Source organism: Aythya fuligula, chromosome 1, assembly GCF_009819795.1.
Source record: "Aythya fuligula isolate bAytFul2 chromosome 1, bAytFul2.pri, whole genome shotgun sequence".
Taxonomy (NCBI): domain Eukaryota; kingdom Metazoa; phylum Chordata; class Aves; order Anseriformes; family Anatidae; genus Aythya; species Aythya fuligula.
Window position 1 is genome coordinate 38,616,690 of NC_045559.1, and position 23,815 is coordinate 38,640,504.

Here is a 23,815-nt window from a genome sequence, read left to right on the forward strand (position 1 = left end):
TCCCTATATTGTGCTACCAGCAAGTTTCAATACCATTTCTCTTAAGACAATCAATTAAAAGATTTCTCTTAATACAGTTTCTTAAGAATCAGTCCCAAGTAACTTCCCCCCAGCCCAGTTGTTGCTTTTTCAATCTTGCCCTAAATCCTTTACCTTGGTCGTCTTACAGTTGCACTCTTAAACTCTACTTTCTCCAAGCAAGTACGTAATTTTCTTTTCAGCAGCATAATGAGTCCATTGTAGAAGGACAGACAGAATATATCCCCTTCATTTCCTTTCTCTAGAAAATGAAGTCATACTATTTAAAGTGGGGGTAAAAAAAAGATCAGGATCAAGTTAGTTTGGCACATCCTGCTTTGGTAAACCAATATTCCACTTCCCTTTTATCTGTAGCCTTAGTGGTCTTTTACTTCAAAACCTGTTTTAAAGCTACATGTACTTCTGAGCCAGACTCACAAGTCTGCAGTTGCCTACATTGATTTTCTCTCCTTACATAAATACATGCAAGATGCTTGTCTTCAAATCGAGAACAATCACTAACTCAATAGGCTTGATTTTAAATAGTTGCTATTGGACTTGTAATTTGGTGTAAATTCTTAAAGATGTTGGCCACTGTTGAGCCTGTTACACCTTGTTAGAATCACCTTAATTTCATTTCACTTCTCTTATAGCTATTTCCATTACCTCATTCCCATTTACACTTCAGTTTTCTCCTAAATTTTCAACCTGCCATAGAGCAGAGCAAACGATTTTTTTTCTTTTGTGCTAATAGCTGTGGTTTCTTTAACCTCTTTACCATTCATCTTCTTATTTTACTTCTGTGGCTTCTGTCTTCATTCCTAGGTATCTATCCTTCTGTTTGCTGCATCAATGCAGTAATGAATTGCTGCAGAGTAATCATCATTAACCTGTTGTTTGTCAGCAGCTTCACTGTGGCTGTCTATGCCCATTCTGTGGCTAAATGCAAGACATCTGATTACTTTCACTGAGGTTTGAGCTAATAATGTGTTTTTTCATAGTTGAAGTGTTTTATACACCTCAGTTTTCTGTGTCTCAGCTGACAGTTTGCCACTTATAAAGCTGTTGATATTTACCAAAGGCATGTATGTATATCCTTAATCTATTAAATGTTGGCCTTTTGAAATCCAAAATCCACTTACAGGTCTATGTTACATTTAATTCTAACTGAATATTCAAGAGCGCAGTCTAAGGTAATTTTCTATAATACCTTCCTTAAATACAGACTGCCCTTACTACTTATCAGGAGAATGGCCTTTCTAGTAACCTCAGAATTTGTCTTAGAGATTGTTAGTGAAGACTTGGGAGTTCTATAACATCACAGAGATTTAACTCTATCTTCAGAACAGTGTTTCCCAAAAAATTTTTGCAAAATTAAAAAAAAAAAAAAGTCATAAAGGCATGTTTAAACCAATATTTCTCTTTCTACTATAAGCAATGAACCAGATGATTTGAATAAGCAATTATATTTTGTTTTCTGCTAGTAAGAGTGTCCAGGAAATACCATATTACACTGAATAGAGGTTTGTGCCTAACCCATGCTCCAGCCTAGAAGCTGCCTCCTTTGAGCGATTACGTTCTTTAGCCACCTTTGCATGCTTATCTATGAAGTCTATGGAACTTGAAACTTGTACGTTTTGGACAAAGGTTCCTGTCTATAATGTGATCTCTTTCTTTCTTTCATTTAATGTACGTGATTTCAGCCCGAGAGCTGATCTTACCTTCTCTACTTCCGAGTGTGGAAGGTGAAACAGGTTTTTGAGACCACATCTAAGTTCAACCTTGATAATGACTCAAGGGGGGGACATTGCTTAAAGGGCTTTCAAAAAAAATAACTAAAATTTTACTGCTTGCCTCTCAGTTATTGACTAATATGCTCCCCAGGCACATGTTTTTGTATGTAGAACTACCTACCTGAGTGAAACCATGGCCCTTTTGATGTCAAAGGCAAGACTCAGTTCCATGACTGGATTTTACCCTCTGGGTTATATTTTCAAAATATACATTTCAACAGCACAGAATGTCCTTTAAGCCCAATGCCAACACCCCAGTACCACACATGGTAGGACATTTTTGCATTGGCATGAAAATCGTGGCACCTCCCTTCCTGTGGTTTTACTTTTTCTGTACATAGGCATTTAGATTTAAATTCTAGGAGAAAATGGTATTTATATATCTATCTATATAACATCTACATCACTAGTGTTGCAATGTAAATAACACAGTTAATAAATAACAATAAGATTATGCCTGGTTTATGTTTTTTTTACGTTGTCTCTATGTTAACCCTAACTGACTCAATATTGATTTTACCTTTCATAAATAATTTTATATCTTAAAGTACTTAGTTGTGTGGACCACTATTATAGCAAAGTAGTTTTTGATCCTCTTCATAATGGGTATGTTCTCAATACCAGCAACCTTTCTGGTGCTCTCACCAAGGTAATCATATCGTATTTACCATACTTTGGTGAGTATTACGCATTTAGAATCTGTTTTTCTCCATTATATTTCATGTGTCTCTAAAAGCACCAGAAAATACATGCCATATAAACAGAACATTTCTCATGGCTATTGTATTGCTTCTCTAACATGATTCTTTTCTTGATAGCTTGTTTCTTTTCACTGTGGACTGAAGTGCTCTTTTTATCAGAATCCACTGTTGATTTGCCTGGATAGAGACCCATATTTACAAAAAAATCCCACTGATTTGATTCACCAGGAAGCTAGAAAACAAAATCTTTCCCAAACACATTAAAATTCAGTAATGCAATAAATATTCAAAATGATATTTCAATTAAATTCAGAGAGGATCTAGAATAAGCATCATGTAAAGATTGCTCCAGAGAATCAGGGATGATGGGCCAGTGCTCTTTCCCTGGTCATTTTTTATAGAATCTTTCCAGTTAGTGACAGCTATACACATTTTATAAAAAGCTATGTTTTAAGTCTATCAGAATGATTATATTTTCATAAATACAAATTCAATCACAGATAACAGTTTCTTTAAGAAAATTAGTATTTAAAAATTATTCTAAAATAGCCTCCTTCAGTAAAAGACTTCAATAAAACTAGAAGTACAAGATCTTTTAGCATAGATGGAACATAGGTACAGGTACAGAGGGAAATGAGCTACTGGGCATTTGAGAAAACATATCCCTTGCAAGCATATATAGTCCTCACTACAGTTGAATAATAGAAAGGTTTCTTTAATAGATAATCTTTGGCTCCTATGTGTAAAAAATGTTTTCATTTATCACATATTGCATTTTTTGAGCATGAATATATGAAAAAGTTCAAATGAGAAATGTAAAAAGTGAACCTTTCAAGGATCACCTCCCCAGGCTCAGGATTAATGCTTCCCAACAAAAAGGAAGTCAGGCAAAAATGCCAAGAGGCCTGCATGGATGAACAAGGAGCTCCTGGCCGAACTCATACACAGAAAGGAAGCCTACAGAGGGTGGAAGCAAGGACAGGGAACCAGATGAATACAGAGAAACTGTCCAAGCAGCCAGGGATCAGATTAGGAAAGCTAAACCTCTGACAGAATTTAATCTGGCCAGAGATGTTAAGGCCAGTAAGAAAAGCTTCTATAAGTACATCAGTGGTAAAAGGAAGACTAGGGAAAACGTGGGCCCTGTCCTGAAAGAAACAAGAGACCTGGTCACCTGGGATATGGAGAAGGCTGAGGTACTCAATAACTTTTTTGCCTCAGTCTTCACTAACAAGTGCTTTAGCCACACCGTCCAAGTCACAGAAAGCAAAGGCAGGGACTGGGAGAATGAACTGCCCACCGTAGGAAAAGATCAGGTTGAAGACCATCTAAGGAACCTGAAGATAAGAAAGTCATGGGAACTGAAGAGATGCATCGGAAGGTCATGAGGGAGCTGGTGGATGAAGTTGCTAACCCTCTATCCATCATATTTGAGAAATCATAGCAGTCCGGTGAAGTTCCCTCTGGCTAGAAAAGGGGAAATATAACATACATTTTTAAAGGGGAAAAAAATAATCACAGAATCACAGAATGGTTTGGGTGGGAAAGGACTTTAAAGCCCACCCGGTTCCAACCCCCTGCCACAGGCAGGGGCACCTCCCACCAGACCAGGTTGGCCAAGGCCCCATCCAGCCTGGCCTTGAGCACCTCCAGGGATGGGGTATCCACAGCTTCTCTAGGCAGCCTGTGCCAGGGCCTCACCACTCTCTGAGGGAAGAATTCCCTCCTTATATCTAATCTAAACCTACCCTCTTTTGGCTTAAAGCCATTACTCCCTGTCCTTTGTCCTATCACTGCACTCCCTGAAAAAACGTTCTTCCCCAGCTTTCCTGCAGGCCTCTTTAGGTATTGGAAGGCTGCTGTAAGGTCTCCCTGGAGCCTTCTCTTCTCAAAGCTGAACAACCCCAACTCCCTAAGCCTGCCTTCATAAAGGAGGTACTCCAGCCCTCTAATTGTCCTCATGGCCCTCGTCTGAACTCATTCTAACACATACATGTCCTTCCTGGGTGGCCCAGAATGGAAAGCAGTGCTCCAGGTGGGGTCTTACAAGAGCAGATTAGAGGAGGAAAATCACCTCCCTTGACCTGCTGGCCACGTTGCTTTTGGTATTTAAGGTCCCTTCCACAAAACAATATTCTCTGATTCTATTAAAATTATCTGGTCCCTTACAACAAAAAATAAAAAAACATAAATAGAATTTAAATAGATGTCTTCCATGAGTGGGCTGCTCATGTTTTCCCCCTCACTGTGGTGTTTTTGCCTACCGTTATTCTGCATGATATACAACTTTAGAAAACCAAAGAACAGTCATACACTACGCTTGTTTTCATTTGGTGGCCAACCTATGCCAGAGCTCCTTGATCAAACACCTTGCAACAGTCACACAAAATCCTATTAAACAGAACAGAAAAAAAAACACCTTCCTATCAACACTCACACTTACTGTAAATATTATCTTCTTACTCAACTGATCTGCTTCCTCTCTGATTATTAGGCTTGTATCTACTGGCTTTCTTGACACAATAACCTTTGCTTAACTTTATTCCTATAAGCCCAACAGAACCATTACTAAAAAGTGGTTACGAGTAGATTTACTCCTGTGTGTGCAAACTGCAGTGTTGTTTGCTAATTCTAATCAGACTTTTTTTCAACCCTACTGAAGAAAACAGAATTACATGCAAATCACCAAGAGTATAGTTTACCCTCCACAAACTGTGTTGAGAAAATGTAGTTAGGAAAGATCTCATTTTCATACTTGCTTTCACAAGGTATTTGCAGCACTGGCAGTTTACACAACTTTTCTTTTTTTCTTTTTTTTTCTCTATAAACTGAACTCTTTCATTTTTTATTGTTGAGACTCAGTAAACATGGAATGTTATGATACCAGATTTATTAATTTTTCAGATGAAAAATAAGCCTTAACTGTTCTTGAAAATCCCTTCTCAGTTCCATGGTTGGTGAAGCACAAACTGCCCCACCATGAGAGCTGTGCCTTCGTGTATACCTGACCTACTCCAGTTTCCTGCTCTATCTTCACAGCTCAAAGAGAGTTACGGAAGATAAGTTCTGATACAGTCAAGTGACTACACGGTACTGAAAGCAACATTAAATAAATGAACTATTGTTAGCTATCAGTTTGACTCTCTGCCAACCTGCTAAATGAATCACTTTGAAAAATTAAACAAAAAGAGGTTTAATTTGACATGACTGTTGTTTGACTTTCCACTTTTTTGTTTTAGTAGGGACCCAGTGCTGTTTCCATGCCATGCCAGCAAGAGAATAAGCACCACATATCTGTCCATTGCCAATCCATAACTAATGCATTAAACCCTTTTATTTTTCACTTGCATTGTTTGCTATTAGAAATGTGTAGTGCAGACCTGTAAGTATAAATTAAAGCCCCTAGCTATTTCACAAAAAAAAAACTGCTCTATCCTCTTAAAATGTTTAGCTGTTTTTCTTTGCTCTTTATGTAGTAAATAAGCCTGGAGGGATACTGAACACAGATAGATAAACAACTTCAGTTCATTCAGCACTTTATATGTGCCCTGCGATCTGTTGGAAAAGGCAAAGGGCAAGGGAGGCAGGGCTGTAGTAATAAAACTTTTTATACAGTGAATTTATTTGGCTTTGTTGTATAAAACATTAATGTTGAAGTAAATCATCAGTTTGGCAAGTAAAGTTAGCAAGCGGCCTGCTGCCTGACCATTTACAGTTCTGTGTTTCTCCTCTTCAATAGGTTTCTTTTCTTTATAATAGTGTTAATAAACACCCTGGGCCAAATTTTCCACCCTGTTACAGCATGCAACCACATTGGCATTAATTCGGTAACAATGGTGTAACTGAGGCAGAAGAATTTGCCCTTCACATTTACAGGCTGCCTTTCATCCGAGGATATCAAGGAACAAGTCTGACCAAAACCAAGTTCCAAGATCTAAATACTCCCAAACTTTGAGAAAGTGCAAAGCCAGCCGTTGCAGCCAGATCCATTTCTGATCCACATTTAAGGCACTTTTGTCTTGAACCAAGAGGTGCAAATTAGTAACAATGCTCCCTGCACAGAACAGCAACCTGACAGTAACACTGACAATTATTAAAACCTGTTGTTTGTTTCAAAATCAGTTTCTAGTTTAAAGACATAATTGTGGTTCTAGAGGGCATAAAACCAAAGCAGTTCTGAATATTTTTTATTTTTTTTTTTGCTTAGTGCGATCCAGGTTGCATCAGTAGTTTTGCACGAAAGAAAAAAATAACTATCTAAGGAACTTGAAAACTCAGTTCAAGCTGGCTGAAGAAAGAAAGAAGCAAAATAAGCTGTTACTGTCATACAGTAATGTTTTATATGTCCTAATCACAATAGCAAAAAACAATCTCAGTTTCTTAAGTCAGTCAATCCATTTAGTCAATGTGATACCTTTCCTTCAGTATTGATAAACCAACAAGAAAAAATTGAAAATGATCATCACTACTGAACTGAAGAATAATTCATTTTAAAAGAACCCACAGTAGGGGTCACCTGCATTGAGGCCAAGTGGCTTCCTTCCATTACAAGTGTTTCTTCAAAGCGTGCCCTTACCTGCTTATGGAAACCAGCTCTGACAGATACTCAACTCATATGGGCAGGCAGCTGGGCTCCCGTGGTGACACCACAGCCAGGTTCAGCTTGCGGTGATGAGGCGCTGCTCTTCTGCTCTCCCCACAGAGGAAGCAAGATGAGGAAGCATTGAAGCTTCCTGTGACTTGTTCTTAAGCAGACATGAAAAGCACAAGTCTGCAAGTTAGTAATAATAGTATTTATTTAAAAAAAAATAAAAAAAATAAAATAATAGAGATGAACACAGGCTAGGGAATGGCTTGGTAGAAGTAAACCTTGAACTGAATTTATTACCGTTTTTCCTCTGTGGTTTTTCAAAACTATCAGAGTGGGGAGGGGGAAGAAAGAATGATTAAATAGAAAATTCACAGCTGGGAAATTAAAATACCCCAGACTTGGCATGAGACATCACCCCTTCTCTACACAGAACTCAGCTGTGGGGCAGATTTAGATGTGAGCAAAACAACAATTCTAAGATCTCTAAGGCTGTTGATGTTGTCCTAAAATATGACCAGAATGCTAATGGGGCAGAATCAGGCTCTGTTTCATGGACCTCCCACTGAGTTCATGCTTCATGCACTGCACAAAAAGAAAAGTTTTGCATGTTAGGCTAAAATTAACTCTTCCCATTCTCCCTTCAAAATGAAGAAAAGAGGCACTCCAGATGATGCTGCTGTGGGCCTGGGAATCCAATTCCCTCAGCTGCTGTCAACACAGCTGGCCAGACCATGAGGCGCGGCACAACTCTCAACAACAGCTGCTCTACCATCCATACTGCACATTGAGCAGGCCTTCCAGCAAACGAATTGCCCATCACCAGGTTTCCTTCTCTCTAGGTCACCCGTCTGCAAGCTGTGGAAAAGCTGCATCCGAACTGACTTCTCTGGAACAAGGTTATATGGATTTCCATCTGAGGAATCCTTTTGAGAGACTGACCTCCACACTTAAGTGAATTTTAATTTAGGGATAGAAATGAATGGATGGTGAATGGTGTAAACATCAACATGCTCCTCTCTCAGCATAAGTCATTAAAAAAAAGCAATCTATCTACCCGCAGTCTCTTCTATGTCTCAGATAGCTATTGCCTTTTCAGTTCTGTTTTACATGCTGAAATTATTCATCAAAAACTTACCAACAGGCAACATTTAGTTTTTGTTTGTTTTGTTTTGTGTTTTGTTTTGTTTTGTTTTTTTAATCTTCTTTGGCCAAGAGTTTTATCAAATGTATCTGAAATGAAATCTCTTAAACTCAAAATTGGCTACTTTCATGTTTTCTAAACGGTTTAGCATCTGAGTGCAAACAAAAAAGTCAACAATAGCCGTTTCATGCTTTAATGCACTTGACATACTAACTGTAGGTTCTCTGTTTTGAAAGAAGGGAGAGATTTATAAGATGTTTTAAAAGCAAGAAGAGTATTTGCAAATTACTGGACACAACACTTTTGTTTCCATTTTAATGTATATGTATATAATTTTCAATAGTAATAATTTTTAGTTGAAGTTTCACCCAAGAAAATATAGAACTGTTGTAGTAACCTTTTAGAACATTTCTTGTAACAAAAGAAATATGTGTACACAGCTTCTAGGTCAACATCCATCAGAAGAAAGTCCCTGTGTATTTTTATAACAACTGCCCTTTCTTTCCATTGCATTTCCGTTTCCCCAAACCTCAGATTAGTATGTGCTAAAAATCATCTTGTGGTGTTTGAGATTAGATTATTTAGCTTTGCAAAATCTAACTAACATGCACAGAAAAAGATATGTTACAATCTACCAACTTCTACTTCACTTTAAAAAGCAGTAATGAGACCTCAGCAAAATCATACTAAAGAAACCCAAAATCCCAGAACACTTTGTTGGGAGTTTCTGAGCCCTAAGAGTGGCAAAGAATGAAAACACTACATTTGAGATTTCCACTGGCCATCATGAACCTATGCTTTGTTTATTCAAAAGAGAACAGACAACATATGCCTTACAACTGAGTCTGAAGACTAAAGAGAATCACCATTCCCTCAGGGGCTCCATGCAAAAGCACACTTGCACTAGTGTTCTCCAAGGCCTCTGTGCTGCATCCAGGAAGGATGTGGGCATTTAAAGCAGGGCTCGGGCGGAACAGAGGCTCTGAGACCAGAATTGAGATCCAAATAAGACTCATCAGCTCTTGCCTAATCTCGAAGGTGCTTAATTCACCAACATATGTATCTCTTTGATTCAGTGCATTCTCTGCTACTGACAACCTGGATATGGTCAGGATCAAGAAAGCAAAACAAAACAAAACAAAAAAAAACATGTTCTACTAGTTTATAATCTCTAAGTAACTGAACGCAACAGACCTTCCAAGAGGCACTTATCACACATTCATGGGACTGAATGTTCTAAAGACAGCAAGTGGGAGCCATCAGGTTTCTTTTTTTTTTAATGCCAAAGGTGGGAGTGCCCCTTTTTACAGAAGATTATACAACATTTACGAAGGAAGCAAGAAATACAAATTCAACAATTTAACAACCTATTCTGATAGAACTCAAATTCTACTTCTAGAGCTGTTGTCTAGTATGGAGGCTATCATGCAGGAAAGATTGATTGAGATACAGAAATTTACAGCAAAGAGAATACACTACTGAATGATAGAAATACAGACCACTTGTCAACCAGGTAGCATATCATGGGTTCTAGTGTATTTTTCTGAGGCTGGAGTAGGGACAAAAATCACTATGAGGTAGGTGTCTCAAAAAGGAGGTATGTTTCTTCTTGGCCTTTCTGGACCAATGAATTTTGAATGTTTTTTCTGGATGGTGTCACAACTTCAGTAGTATAGGCAGGGTATAATTTAAAGACATTGCTAGCCTTGGTTATATGGGATTCCTGAATCTGAAAAAGTGCCCTTCCCGTGTCACATAGAATGGCCTGAGTTGAAAAGGACCTTAAAGATCATCTAGTTTCAACTCTCCTGCTCTGGACAAGGTTGTCAATCAGTAGAGCAGGCTGCGCAGATCTGCATCCATCCTGGCTTTGAATGCCTCCAGGGCATCCACAACCTCTCTGGGCAACCTGTTCCAGTGCCTTACCACCCTCTGAATGAAAAACTTTCTCCTAATTGCTAAAGTAAATCTCCCTTGTCTTAGTTTAAAACCATCCCCCTTTGTCCTATCATTATCAATACATGTAAACAGGCATTCCCTCTCCTGTTTATACACTCCCTTCAAGTACTGGAAGGCAGCAATGAGGTCTCCCTGGAACCTTCTCTTCTCCAAGCTAAACAACCCCAGTTCCCTCAACCTTTCTGCATAGGAGAGGTGCTCCAGCCCCCAATCATCTTAGTGGCCCTCCTCTGGACCTATTCCAAGAGCTCCACATCCTTAATGTGGAGCAACCCCCAGGTCTACCTGATCACTACTCTGGAAGTGCACAGCCTGAACTTGAAGCTTCAGTGTGCTATAGCCATGCCCCTGATGTGATCTTCAAGATATGAAGACTGCAGGGTTCACTTCTGAGTCCACTTGCCAGTATCCAGGTTTGCCCCTCTCCCTAGCAAAATCTTTTCACTAAAAACCAATACATGCCAGAGAGCATGAGCAAAGTTGACTGTCTTTCTTCCTTATAGTTTCTAAAAAACAAAGTTTAGGGTTGCCATATGAAGAGGGAACTAAGGTAGCTCGGCAAAATGCCAAATGAAGTAAGGTAGATATGGCAAAAGTCGCCTGTCTTCTATGTGTCACCAGTTATCGATGCTTGCACAAGTCGAAACACAAGTTTTTGGAAAGATGAATATTTAGGAATGAAAAATCTGGTGGCTTTCTAACTGAAACATAACTCATATTTCATGTTTGGAATTGGGAGACTTTCATAAAACCTCTTGTCTGGCCTTGGATGATTCTGAGGTATTTTTGTTGGGCCCTAAACCCTATAAAATAGCCACCACTAACAGCTTCCTTCTGTGAGAGGTTCTGTTTCAAACTATAGCAAAACTCAAAGGTTAAGTCCAAAATAAATAGTTCCTGTAAAAGTAAATTGATAAATAGCTCCCCTGTAATCACATAATTAGTGGTACAATGTGTTAACCACTTTTGTGAAAGCAATTTAAATGTTAACCATTCACATTGTCAGAAATTTCATTGACCCAGTTGCTTAAAAAGAATTGATGAAATAAATGTTGATGTTTACCATGGTTATTAATGCTGGGGTAGATCTTGCCATGTGCAGACAGCACCAGACCCTTCATCAACATGCATCCCCACAATACTTTTTTATTCTTTCCTGAGAAAATTTGGAGGTTGGGCCAGAGTGGCAAGGATCCACATCTTGCCTAATTGCTTATGTATTGAATCCACTAGCTAAATTTTCTACATAGTGAGCATTGGCAGCCATCAGGAAAAGGGGTATCTCAATGAATTCAAAACATTTGGTATCTAAAGCTTTATAAAGTATTACAATCATAACTTGCAGAAGATGAAATGCCCACAGTTTATCACTCACTAAAGACTTTCACATGAGTGAACATCTGAAAAAATTATATGGCTAGATTCTCATGCTTGTAAACCAAATAAAATCCAGGGTAACAAAAGGGATTTTAAGGAAATTTTCCACCTTTTATTGGGAAACAGAGATCAAGATGATTAGATCTAAGTATGATTAGGTCTAAATTAACATTGGAATTCAGTCAACAGAAGCAAATACCTTCATTTTAACTTAATCTAAGATCATCACCATGACTACAAAATTTCTGCAGCCTACAAAATATTTTATCTTTATAAAAGGTCTAGTCCATATGTGTGAAAAGAGTTTTCCACTCACCTACTGTTGAGCTGCTAATTGTAGAATAACATTTCTCAATATGTAAAACATTCCTTGTGATATATGAAAAGGTGGATATGGACTAAGTTTAGTGGGTAACTCTCTTACAGAGGCTGAGCTTCCATTATTAAAAAATGAAAGTATTACACTTGTGAAAGGTGCTTGCAAAAAAATTGAGCAATTTGTTTAGAAGGGTATGTATGCCTGCAATCATAACTCTGAGGCATGCACCAAAGCCATGGGTTACGAGGGCTTCTAATGTCAGTGCTGCTCACTTTTTCACTACTGATGCATGTAGAAAAAGGAAAAGTACATTAGTAGGAATCCTTACCCCAGTGCTTCTGAAAGAAAGTAGTAAAAGCAGAATGTAATAAGGATAAAGTAGAATATATATGCTAAGGTGTTTAACCTTAAAAGCTAATGGAAAGGCAATGGGCTTGATCGATTTCATTTTGAAAGTGAGCTCAGCTTTTAAAAGACTGTGAAGTACTTTTACAGGAAGATGTAATGATTTTACAATAACAGCAGATAAAAAATAGCAACAAACTACTGCACACAAAATGCCTGTCGCTAGTAAACAGCCATGCAGCCCATGTCTATCTAAATTTTCAATTCCTTGTCTCCTGGGTTTAAAAGAAGATTCTTTTAAGTGACCTTGGTTGTAGGACTCACAGGAGAACAAACAGAAATGTCACCACTTTCAGAAATAAACCTTTTGCTCTGAATTTTCAATACAAATACAGAGCTCTCCCATACTCAGTCACATTTAGGTACACAATTGTCCATTCAGGCAAGCTCTAATCTAAACAAGATATTTTTCCTATAACCTGAACAAAGAAAAAGGAAAAAAGAAAAGCTTATTTTGTTATAGATATTTCTACCTTTAAATACTCAGGAAGAACTTAAATACTTTGGTAACAGGCCAGTTCCTCGATGGACTGTGCAAGTAGTTGTGCAAAGCATCATATCCAGGGCAACAGCATCAGGGTTTAATGTCAACACAAAACAGTATTCTGGCACACACAGCTCCTGTGATAGACTTGGAGGCAGACAAACCAATTTTCAAGGAAATAGCAAGCCAAAGCTATTAAATAATAAACATGGTGCTGAAGCCAGTCATTCAGTTTCCACTGGTTCAAATGTTCTTCCATACTGACAGGGCTGGGAAAACAAGTCATACCGAAGAATGCCATTTAGCATCAATGATGAAAAATCATGAAAATTAAGACTTGAGCTGTAAGAGCAAATGGAAGAATGCGATGGAGGATCAGGGTTGCCAAGTGTTGTTTGTTGTGGAAAATACCTAGAAGGTGACTCTGTCTATAAAATGGGCAATATACAAACATCCTTTTACCAGAAAGACATCATAAAATAAAACATCTCTAGATCAACAAGAAGCACTGAGAAGTCTGGAATTTGAATTCTGCAACTTCAACCCTTAGATGATTTCCACTCTACAACCATTTCTGTTCAGAACAACCCCTTTTCTACAAGTCTATACTATCTAAAAGAATAATCATTTCAGAAGACCGTCACCAGAGTGCTGCCCGTAAGCTCCCCTCAGGGATCCTCTCATGCAAACACATTCGTTTCTTTGCAGCCTAGAGAAATGCAGCTTAACACAGACCTAGCAGCAGATAGTAAAGGCAATGTCCTGTTATACGAAGCAGGTACTATTTCTGCTCATTTATTTTCCAATCCTATTCTCACCTTGAGTGTATGCCTCATTTTTAAAAGCAGAATCCGAATCTACTCAACATTCATATTTTTGTACTACTACCAGAAAACAAAAGTTCAATCCTTCCGTGACACAGCTGTGTAGGAGAGAGGAGAAGAAAACCTCAGCATGTTGGGGAAGGCATGGGGAGAAGGGGAGGCAACAGACTCTCATTGCGTTGTTCCGGACATGCAGGAAGAAAGACAAGATGCAAGGGATGTGGTTTATTTTGGCTGCAGCTTTATTAACTCAACTCCTCTGGGAACTACCATCAATAACTTGTACAGCACAGGTCGTCATTCTTTCCGTAATCATTCCCACCTGTCGGAGAGCTGCAGTTGGCCTCCTTTCTCCCATCACTCCTGCCCTCCCCACACACACACCTCCACAGCTGGTCACCAGCCCGCTACTGACCACCATATCCCCCCAAAAAGGTTAAAGGGGCTGGAAGAGATAGTTGTCTCCTCACTGCTACAGATTTCAGAAATTCCTATTCCCTCTCAGTTTCTTTGAAGTATACCCTTCTCCGTGTCCTCCTCCAGTACCAGTTTATCAGCCATTGAGATCTTCAAGGAACAAATACCTGCACAGCACATCTGCCTGATGGAGGAGAAAGCAACCAGCTCAGCTGAGCTTTTCCACTCCTCTGCCCCATTTCCCAAGCGTTTAACAGTTCCCCTTTGCAGCTAGGCATAAAGCTGTTACCAAACTGTGTATACCAACTCAGCAAAGTGCCTCAAACAGAAATAAATGTCACTTATCTGGAATGCTGATTATCATGACATTTAAGATTGCTATAACAATGTTTATGAAGATCAATATTTGCAACTACCATTTTAAATAGCAAAGGAGGTGTTTTTCTACATCAATCAGAGAAAGTGAAAAGCAGAGAGCAATCTAATTCCCATAGTCATCATATATACATCAGATGATCTGTTGACCTCACATTCTCAACTTTGTTCTTTAGCTCTATGAATGCGCATGGTACTAGCAGGGAGAGAGAACCAAGGGCTTGGAAGGAAAGGGACAATGTGCTTCACAACAGCCAAGGCTGTATAAAAGTCAGATGCACCTACTATCTGTACACACACACAACTCTTTGGGTTACTCAGACATGAAGGTTATATGAAATGTGTGGTGCAGGAAGATGGACCTTGTGTGTGCAAACCTTGTGGAGAGGGATGAACAATGGCAAATGGAAAAAGAGAAGAAAATGTAGCTAAATTATACTCCCATCAGAAGTCCATCCTTTAAGAAAATAACACAGTACACAGTCAAAATCATGCAAAGGGAAGGCTTTTCCGATAGAATGCCAGCCATTTGTCAGGTAAAAGGCACAAAAGTGTCTAAGGAAAATTCCGTCTGGTAATCAAAATGGTATGACCACTGCATCTTAAAAAGCAATCATTATATTTTTATGCTTCTGGTCTGCTAAGATTTTTTTTTATTTGTTTTGGCAATGCATCTACTTTTTTCTATGAATTATCAGTGAATACAGGAAAGGCTTTTTAGGATCTTCAGTGCAACATGTGTTTGATTGGAAATGCATATATTTTTAAGCCATTAGAATGCAGTTGTATGCAGCAGGTATGCTATCACTACTCTTGCTTTAGATATGTATCTCCCTTCTACAAACAATAGCTAATGCAGACCCACTAAGCCTTCCCCTCCTCCTCCTCCCCCCCACGAACTCTCTATCCTTTCTCCTCTCCTATCGTTGCAGTAACTGAATTAAAGTAATTAAAAATTATCCTTGTTGTAAATGCATTGTAAGACCAGAAATTAGACTGTTCCCATTGACTTCAGAGAAACTGGGTCATAGGTATGCATGATGGATAGGAATATATAATTAGGAGGACTTTGCATTTCTGCTTTGGTTTTCATTTTTTCCGCACTCAATTAATAAGTAAAGTCAACTGTATAATTGGAAAATGTGTCTATCAAAATGGAACACATTTTCATTTGGCTTTTATATTTTCCAAATGAATTCCCTTGAAAATGAAGTATATAATTGAAACAGAAATTATGTACTTATTGCTTATAAAAATATATCATGGGCAAGATGGTGAATGTTGAACTACTTAGAGAAATTTACTCCTTTGCATTTTTCACTATGTGAACTCATGGATCTTTGCAGGAAACCAGGACATTTGTCTCCATTCCTGAATGCAAAAGAATGGAAATATGGCATTCTATCATTTTGCTGTACTTGATCCAGATCCATTCTTTCTTTTTTTTTCTAATGTTTTGGAAACATACAGACATGAAAACCAATGTCTGCCTGGCCCAGCAGGAGATAGTAAAATACTTCACAAACACCAGATGGGATTTTAACAATGTTTGTAAAAATATAAAATGCTTGAAGCATTCTCTGCAAACCTAAAACTGAACATGTTTCATCTCATTACAAGCCTTTTTTTTAACCTAGTGAATTCCTTTAAATTTTCTGTTTGAAGACTGACGGTGTTCACAGACCTCTGACATTTAAAAAGAAACCCCAAAATCAACCTCTTTGGAAACTAATATCAATAGATATAATAAAATACTTGTGTGATATCACCCGTGTAAATGCTATGTAATAATAACAACGTGATTGCACAGTCTCAGTGCTGGGAAAAACATAATGATATTTTTGTTTCATTCTTCTGTTGGATAACTAAGACATAATATAATGTATTATGTTTATATTTTCAACAATCAGATAATACCTTAAAAGTGAAAAAGCAGACTACCTATCCATCATCACTTCGAAGGAAATAATGAGAAATAATGAGTCCCTACTCCTCCAGGACCAGAAATGAAGCTGAATGGAAAATTTTAAGAAATCTACCTTTGCCACAAGATACACAATGATTTAAACTGAAATTGTTTGGAGAGGGAGATGAGCCAGCTTCACTGAATTTCCCATTAGAAAAAAAAAAAAAAAAAAAAAAAAAAAAAAAAAAAAAAAAAAGCATTTCAAAAGTATTGGAAAAAGTTATTTAGATGATTTTACAATTAATTTTCTGTTTGATCAGTTTTACTTTCAAAGCTTTAATCTTAAAATGTAAGGCAGTATAGCTGAAATAATACACATTTATTAATGAAATGATGTATTTAAAAATTATCAAAAAGAGCAACTCATGTCAAAAAAGGAAGCCTTGTCTACATAAAGGCATCCTTGAAACCTACTCATTCTCTTAAATCTAAACAGCATTTGTATTAACTGGACATTTTAAAGTATATGGTGCATAAGTATTATTTCCCTTACCAAACATTTCTGATTACAGGGTAGCTGCACTTTCCTGAGCAATGGATGCACAACTCTTATACAATTTGATATTTTTCTGCCTCCATGAGACAAAGGTAGCTTGCATTAATACGTAGAGGGGTGTGTTGTCCTGATTCAGGAGCCTTGGTCTCCCTTATGTCGTAAGTGGCAAAGTCAAACTTTCTGCTTTCCTTTTCACAGAAAACCTTTGTGTTCCCAGCAGCAGTGATGTCTGGGTTTAATGCAAGGACTCTCTTCTCAGCATGCACTGCAGTAGGAGCTGCCATGCTCCCAGGGGAAGGGAAAGGCAGTGTCTGCAGAGAACCTGGAGTTTCTCCTTCTCATTTTCTGGCTGGATGTTGTTAGGCAAAAAGTAAAGTAATGATAACATTGCTTTAGCAATCAGGTGGTCAGGATCCGGTCACTGAGTGCAAATAGGAGGTTGGCTTTGGGTGGGAGAGGCATTTCAAGGAGAAGCACCTCACTCCCATAGCCCAGCAGAAGTCCAGCAAGAAGAAGGCCTTCTCACCCAGCCTGCGGGCACTTCTGCGTGGGCCTGGTGGCAACTTCAAGGGCATCAAGGGCCATGCCAAGGGAATTTTAGGCATTACCTGAAGTGGGTGATGCTGGAAAATAGCTTTTCTGACATCTTTGTGAATTAGGTACTTCATCTCAATGCAGCTTCAGCAGTCAACTTTTTTTAGATGTTCTGGAGGGGAAGAAGGGAGCTGTGTTGGTAATACAAAATAGCTTAGTTTAGAAAGATTCAATTCCAGAAATGCCTATTTCCATCTGAAGGTACTTAGTAGAGTGTGGCATTATAGGTATTTATGCAACAGGTTTACCAGATTCTCTCAGTTGTGATTTATATTTATTTAATTTTAAAGAGGCGTCAAAAGAATTGCGGCCCCCTTAGAATATGCCCTTTCTAGTTGTGACTCTTGGATGACTTTATGAACAAAAGCGCAGGGTGTCGATTGAAGTAAAGCCACAAATGAGTTATGCATGGTCATCTTTAAATCAGGAAAACATTAAGTGTCTTTGAGTTTCCCTATCCCTTTGCACTGTAGGCCCAAACTTCATAAGGTGAAGCCTGATATCCATATATTTTATGAGCCTAACTTTTGCACCAGCAAGTGCCACGATTGCATCCTCAAATGTAGCTTTATTCTGAGAAAACATATGGATATGTGGGTGACTGAGAGCCCAGTGAAGACTATCTGAATTCAATGTGAACCTTTCCACCAACTTCATTGGTATTTATGTTAACAGTTAAACCACATTCTTATTAAGAAATGAAAGATTTCTGTAGACAGTTGCATAAAACAAACAGCAAAACCATAGAGTCAGATATCTCATAGAATCATAGAATAGAACCATAGAATGATTTAGGTTGGGAAAGACCTCCAAGACCATCTGGTCTAACCATCACCCTACTACCAATGTCACCGACATGACCTCTGGCTTGCTTTGTGAAAATCCCACACTGAAGGTCATCCAAGGAAGAATGATTTCAGCAAAGCTAGTACTGATAGAATCTTTTTATTATGCTTTTTGTAAAGTTGCTTGTTCTAGTAGCAGATACCAGCTATAGTTACTGACATACTATGCATTATTAATTGGTGATTTTTATTCTCTTCTCCTGTGATGTATTATTGCATTTCCCGAGGTTCTGGTGTGAAGTGCAGTTTGTGTTTTTTGGTTATGTATTTTTAAAACACTCATACTGTCTAGATAAAGAAAAGCCAGAATAAATTCTACTCATGAAAATTTTATTTTGGTTAAGTAATGTATATGCATCGCCTACACATTTGGCTGCATCCATTTGCAGACAAAATCTGCTTTCATAGAAATTTATGTGCAAGAAACTAGGGACAAACTTTAAAAGCTGGAACACTTTAACAGAGACATTTTACAAGGGTCCTACAATTTGAGTTCATCAGTTCCACATGTAGCACCCCCTGGAAACCTACATTAATTTTGAGTATACAGTCACAGAAGAATTGGGTCCTATATATTCCTTGGTGGGAAAGATATAAGCAGTCAGTGTCCTCAGGGAATTCACAGAATAAAACCTATCTCACTATGCAGTTGTGTACTAAAATACATCTTTGTAAAATCATGGTCCTTTCAGTATTTTTATTTTTCCGTGACTTAAAAGTTAAAATACACTTGGGCTTCCCTTTTGTAAATGTCAGCCCTCCAAACTAGGCCTGAAATGCACAACTTGAGATAGGTTTTCTCAGGTTTATACTCATCAGCATCACTGGTAAAAGAAGCTCTGCAGCTGGAGCTCCACTAACAACACTATTGTGCAAGACTGTCAATAAGCCAAATCTCTCTCACTATATTTTTTGGCTCTCCAGAAAGAGGAAAGCAGCTAAAACATACTGGCAGGAGCTCTGCCACCTTTGGAAGAGATGTAAGTATCATGTGTCTAGCTCCCGTCTGCCTGCTGCCCACATACGACTATTAAAGGACAGGCTGCAGGCTGCTGACTAGGGCCTGCCTAGTGGTGCATCACTTTGGCTTTGGGCTTGCACCGGCTTCCCTTTGTTTGATTTTATGCATCAGGGTTCCTTAGCCTGTGCTTGAGAGCCTTCATGAGCCTTGAAGTAGCCCATGCCTCTATAGGCCATGAGTCCTGTGGTCCTCTGAATTACACGGACACTGCCATTATCAGACTACCCTCATCTCTGCAGAGTCAGCACCGTGAGCTGGCAAAGTTCAGCACACAATGAGAGAAGAAGAGAGAAGCAAAAATGTTCCATTTTTAGTGTGTGCCTTCACTTTTTTGACAGTAATTACTCTCAGAGATGCCTACAAGGTGAGGTATAGCCTCTGAGTTTCAGGGGAAATGGGAAGCCATATCCCAATTCACCTACTTTGAAAATGGCTATCTGTATGTTACTTATGATGTTGCAAGAATAAAAGAAACAGTCAGATGGAGAGAATATTTTTCCAATTTCTTTTTGGCCATGGAAATAAACTGTCAATTATTTGTGCTGGTGTGTGTATGTGTCCAGATGCTGCTTTTCAAGTAACACATCCTGCCCAAGCTCCATGTAATGGCTCCATCCACAGCGAATGCCTTCAACTGAGCTGGGTTCTCATTCCTGTCTTCTCTTTCTCATCCAAGAGAGAGTCTATAAGGCTGAATGAGTCCTGAATTACATTCTTTTTAATGGACCCAAATGCTAAATACCCTTTCTGTGTTTCAAAATTCACATCTGGAAGCAATAATAAAGCCACTTTGCCTATAAGTAACTTTATCCATACTACTTACAATTTAAAGAGCATTTTCTTTGTATTCCTATTTAAAAAATTTGGCAAAAATATCTCTCAGACCCTGGCTGATGCTCCTTGTCTTGGCTAAAAGGTGCAGTGCATCCTTTCAACCTCCAAACGTGATCTTTCTGTCTCTTATGAAAATAAAAAAAGTTTCCCTTTGAAGTTGCTGAGGCAAGCCAGTGGTGGTGGTTCACGCGCTTGCTTCCAGAAAACCTATTATTCATAAATTGGAACACCTACCTGATGACTGCAAAGGCCCAAGCTACAGGCTTGGATACAGCACATTTCAGCAAACATTCTCCCATGTCATTATTACAGCAGACAAACCTAATGTGTGGAAGAAAATATTAAAAAGAAAAAAGAATTTATGCTTGTATAACAGCAGATACATTGAATATAAAATAAGGTTAAAAAAATAATAGAATATACACTGTATTTTAATGAACAGTGCATGCTTCTCCAAGGATTTTTAGGCAGCATATGGAAGAATTTATTTTTTTTGCATTTTGTGTTGGGATCAAATACACTAAAACTCAGATAGCACTGATAGTAGGGTAATCATATTCATATTTTTACATGACTTCTTGAAAATCCAGGCATTTATATAAACTGCATAATCTGTTTTCCAGTATATTAAAAATGTGTTAGAAAATAAAAAGCATGTAAAAATCTAACACCTAAAGCCACGTCCCTTCTTTGGTTTCAGAAAGCAATTTCTATTTAGCAGTGGCTTTGATTCTTCATCTTCTTGAAGACGTGACTTGAGCTAGCTCAGCTTTGCATTTGCATGAAAAACGTGTCAAATCTGTCCAAGAAAGCTCTGGTATATCAATATATGTACGCACAGGCATGTAAACAGCCCTGCTCCATAGCATGATATATCTCTTGTGAGTCAAAATTTCCACTAACTTCAATTAAAATCAGCAAAACAAGAGCATGAACTGAAAGACTGGCCCTTACAACTATGGATTTAAGATAACTGTGGAAGGGAATCTGTCCCTGAAACTACACTGGGCTCAATGTGAGCTGACCCATCTACCATTTTATAACCTCATCTAGCTCAATTAATAGGTTTTGTTTTTTTGTCACAGAAAAAACAAGTCTTGAAACCTCATCCCTGAAATCCAAATATGTGTTTCAAAGTGAGGTATAAAGGAGAGATAAATTCCTAATGCGAGGGTGTTTGCAAAGCAGGTTGTTTACTCTGTTAATTTGCCTGCATACAATTTAGATTGGTAAGTGGTGTCTACTGACACCATTAATGGGCTGAATGCAAGTAGATTGTGCACAGCTATCTAATAAATGCTATATAAACAGATAATATCTGAAATAATTACATAAACACAGTGAGTCCTAAAAATACCCTAGAACTTTACAACTTGTAAAGAATCACAAGGATTTTCCATGTTATTACTGTACCTTCTGATATTTTTTTTTTCTTCTATTTCCTGAAAAACTGTCTAGAGAATGAAGAATACTTTTAGCACAGAGGACTAAGGATACAGTGTCCCCATGAGAACTATCATTATAAAGCTACCAGGGTGTTTTGTACCCTTTCCTCCTCCTATTACATATGTTGTAGCTGGGTTCATCACTGCTAACATGGGACTGAATTGGTCACCCTATATCTTAAAGATTTCAGAATATTCTTTCAGGATTGCCTTTTCTAACCTTGAAACATATCTCAAAATAATTCTGATACTGTATTTGTGAAAGCAGCTTTCCTGAAAATTAGCAGAAAAAGCACAGTCCTTCATTTGAGAGTTACCTCTAACTGAAATCAGAACACGGGTCCAAACAAACTTTTCATCTGACACATTCATGGCACAATGATGGGGAACCTGTTGTGGCAAGTTGATCTCACCACTTTTTCATATATAATCCAAGCTCATCAGATAAGAACCAAAATCCATTTCCACCCATGGCCTGAAGAACCAAGAGAATCACATTGGACACCAAGTGAGGGAAGGGAAAGAAGTATTCACAAAAGTTAAGTTTAGCCTTCAAAGAACAGACTTGTTAGGCTGCCGCTATTGTTGATAGGAGATAAACTAACTGTACTGGAGGGAAAAATCAAGAACACCCAGATTATGGCTTTTGTTCTGAACCATCTTCTAAAGAAGCCTCTCTCTCTTCTGAATATTGTATGTTTCCTTCCTTCCCTCAGGCACTGTAAACTTTCATGTAACCTGCCTACTGCTGTTCAATACTTTGGGAAGGATGGAGAGTTTATATTCATCCACCGTCTCTCCCATGCAGAGAATGGTTGTGGCAAGCATCTCTGTGGTAAGTGCTGGTCACAATGCAGGGTGTTAAAAACATTCCCTTACTGTCGTACAGTCTGTGCAGCCTTTCCTCATTGTACAGGAATGCCAGAGACTATCGGCTGAACCTTCAGTCACAGGGTCTAGGATTCCTTCTTAAATGAACTGTAAGTGGTTTTCCACAGCTTTATTAATAGCTGCTAGTTGGTGCAGGAGACATGCAGGCACTTTCCTTAATGACAGAGCAGCTCACTAATCTGCAGCCTGGTCCTCTGCACCTGTATTACACCTCTGCTCTTGCAAAGACCTGCTGGTAAGCAAAGGGTTACTGTGCAGAAAGTGCATCCAATCCCCTCTCTTTGTGCAGGTAGAATGCTACTTTCCACTTTGAAAGACTTTTCAAGATGAACATTGGGTTAAAGGCTATATTATACAAACTCTTTGTTGTAACTCTAACCTTCCTCTCACATCTAGGATAGAAATACAGAACAATGTATGTTGGGAGTGGGGAGGGCTTACAGAAGAAATCTGGTTCGACATCCAGCTCAGGGCAGGACCTGCTTCAGATCAGGTTGCTCAGGGCCTTATCCAGTTGAGGATCTGAAAAGAAATCAAAGGCTCTTGAAATAAGTTATGCATACACACACACAAGTCTGGGAATAGCTAAAAAAAAAAAAAAAAAAAAAAAATTAAGAGGGGATATTAGTTTACTGTTGAGTTTTACACAAGTTAGTATCAGTTAGACTACATCCTCGCTTCTTTACATACACCAATCTCTTTTAGTATGTGAAATCACAGAAAGTAAAAACCTCTTTTGAGGTCTCTCTGTTGCTGTTTTACCATAAAACTATTACTGTTTCAGAATATCTGGGCATTTCAAATGAAAGTTTTATGCAGCAGCTGCATTTAACGGGCTAGATTACATTTTTACCTCCTACCTGAATTGTTTAAAATAAGCTGCAGCTCATTTTTTCCCAATCGTTTTGTCCAGAGCTCCTGCTGAGCATCCCGAGAAGGGCTCGGAGCACCATCGCAGCCAGCAGAGGGAGCCCACGCTTTTAGCTTGGTCTGGGTTTACTGAAATCAGTAAGAAGGATGGAGAGCAGTGTCAGAGGCAGTATTAAGCACACAGCTTCAGTACAAAAATGCAAGTGTTGGTAAGAGGCGGTAGCCAAGTTGTTTTCTAATTCAAGCAGAAATCTCTCTCCCTTGTGTGTGCGTGCTTTTGGCAAAACAATAAATAAAATCCCCACCTTGCAGTAATAAGCAGTACGAAATTATTCGCTGCGAATACACAAATGTATGGGAATCCATTCAACTTCTTCACAGATCAACTTATAGATACGGTTGGAATCTTTTAATTAACCCTTGGCCTCATATGCCTTTTCGTCTGTCAC

General features: G+C 38.5%; 1 long non-coding RNA gene across 1 annotated transcript; it reads right to left on the reverse strand.

Moving 5' to 3' along the window:
* Positions 1–17,431: 17,431 nt before the first annotated feature.
* LOC116501759 lies at positions 17,432–23,433 on the reverse strand. The gene is made up of 4 exons (XR_004254515.1): positions 23,357–23,433; positions 22,938–23,018; positions 20,395–20,481; positions 17,432–17,572 (listed from the first exon to the last, which is right to left on the reverse strand). It is a non-coding gene; the product is annotated as an uncharacterized LOC116501759 (long non-coding RNA).
* Between the last annotated feature and the right edge of the window lie 382 nt (positions 23,434–23,815).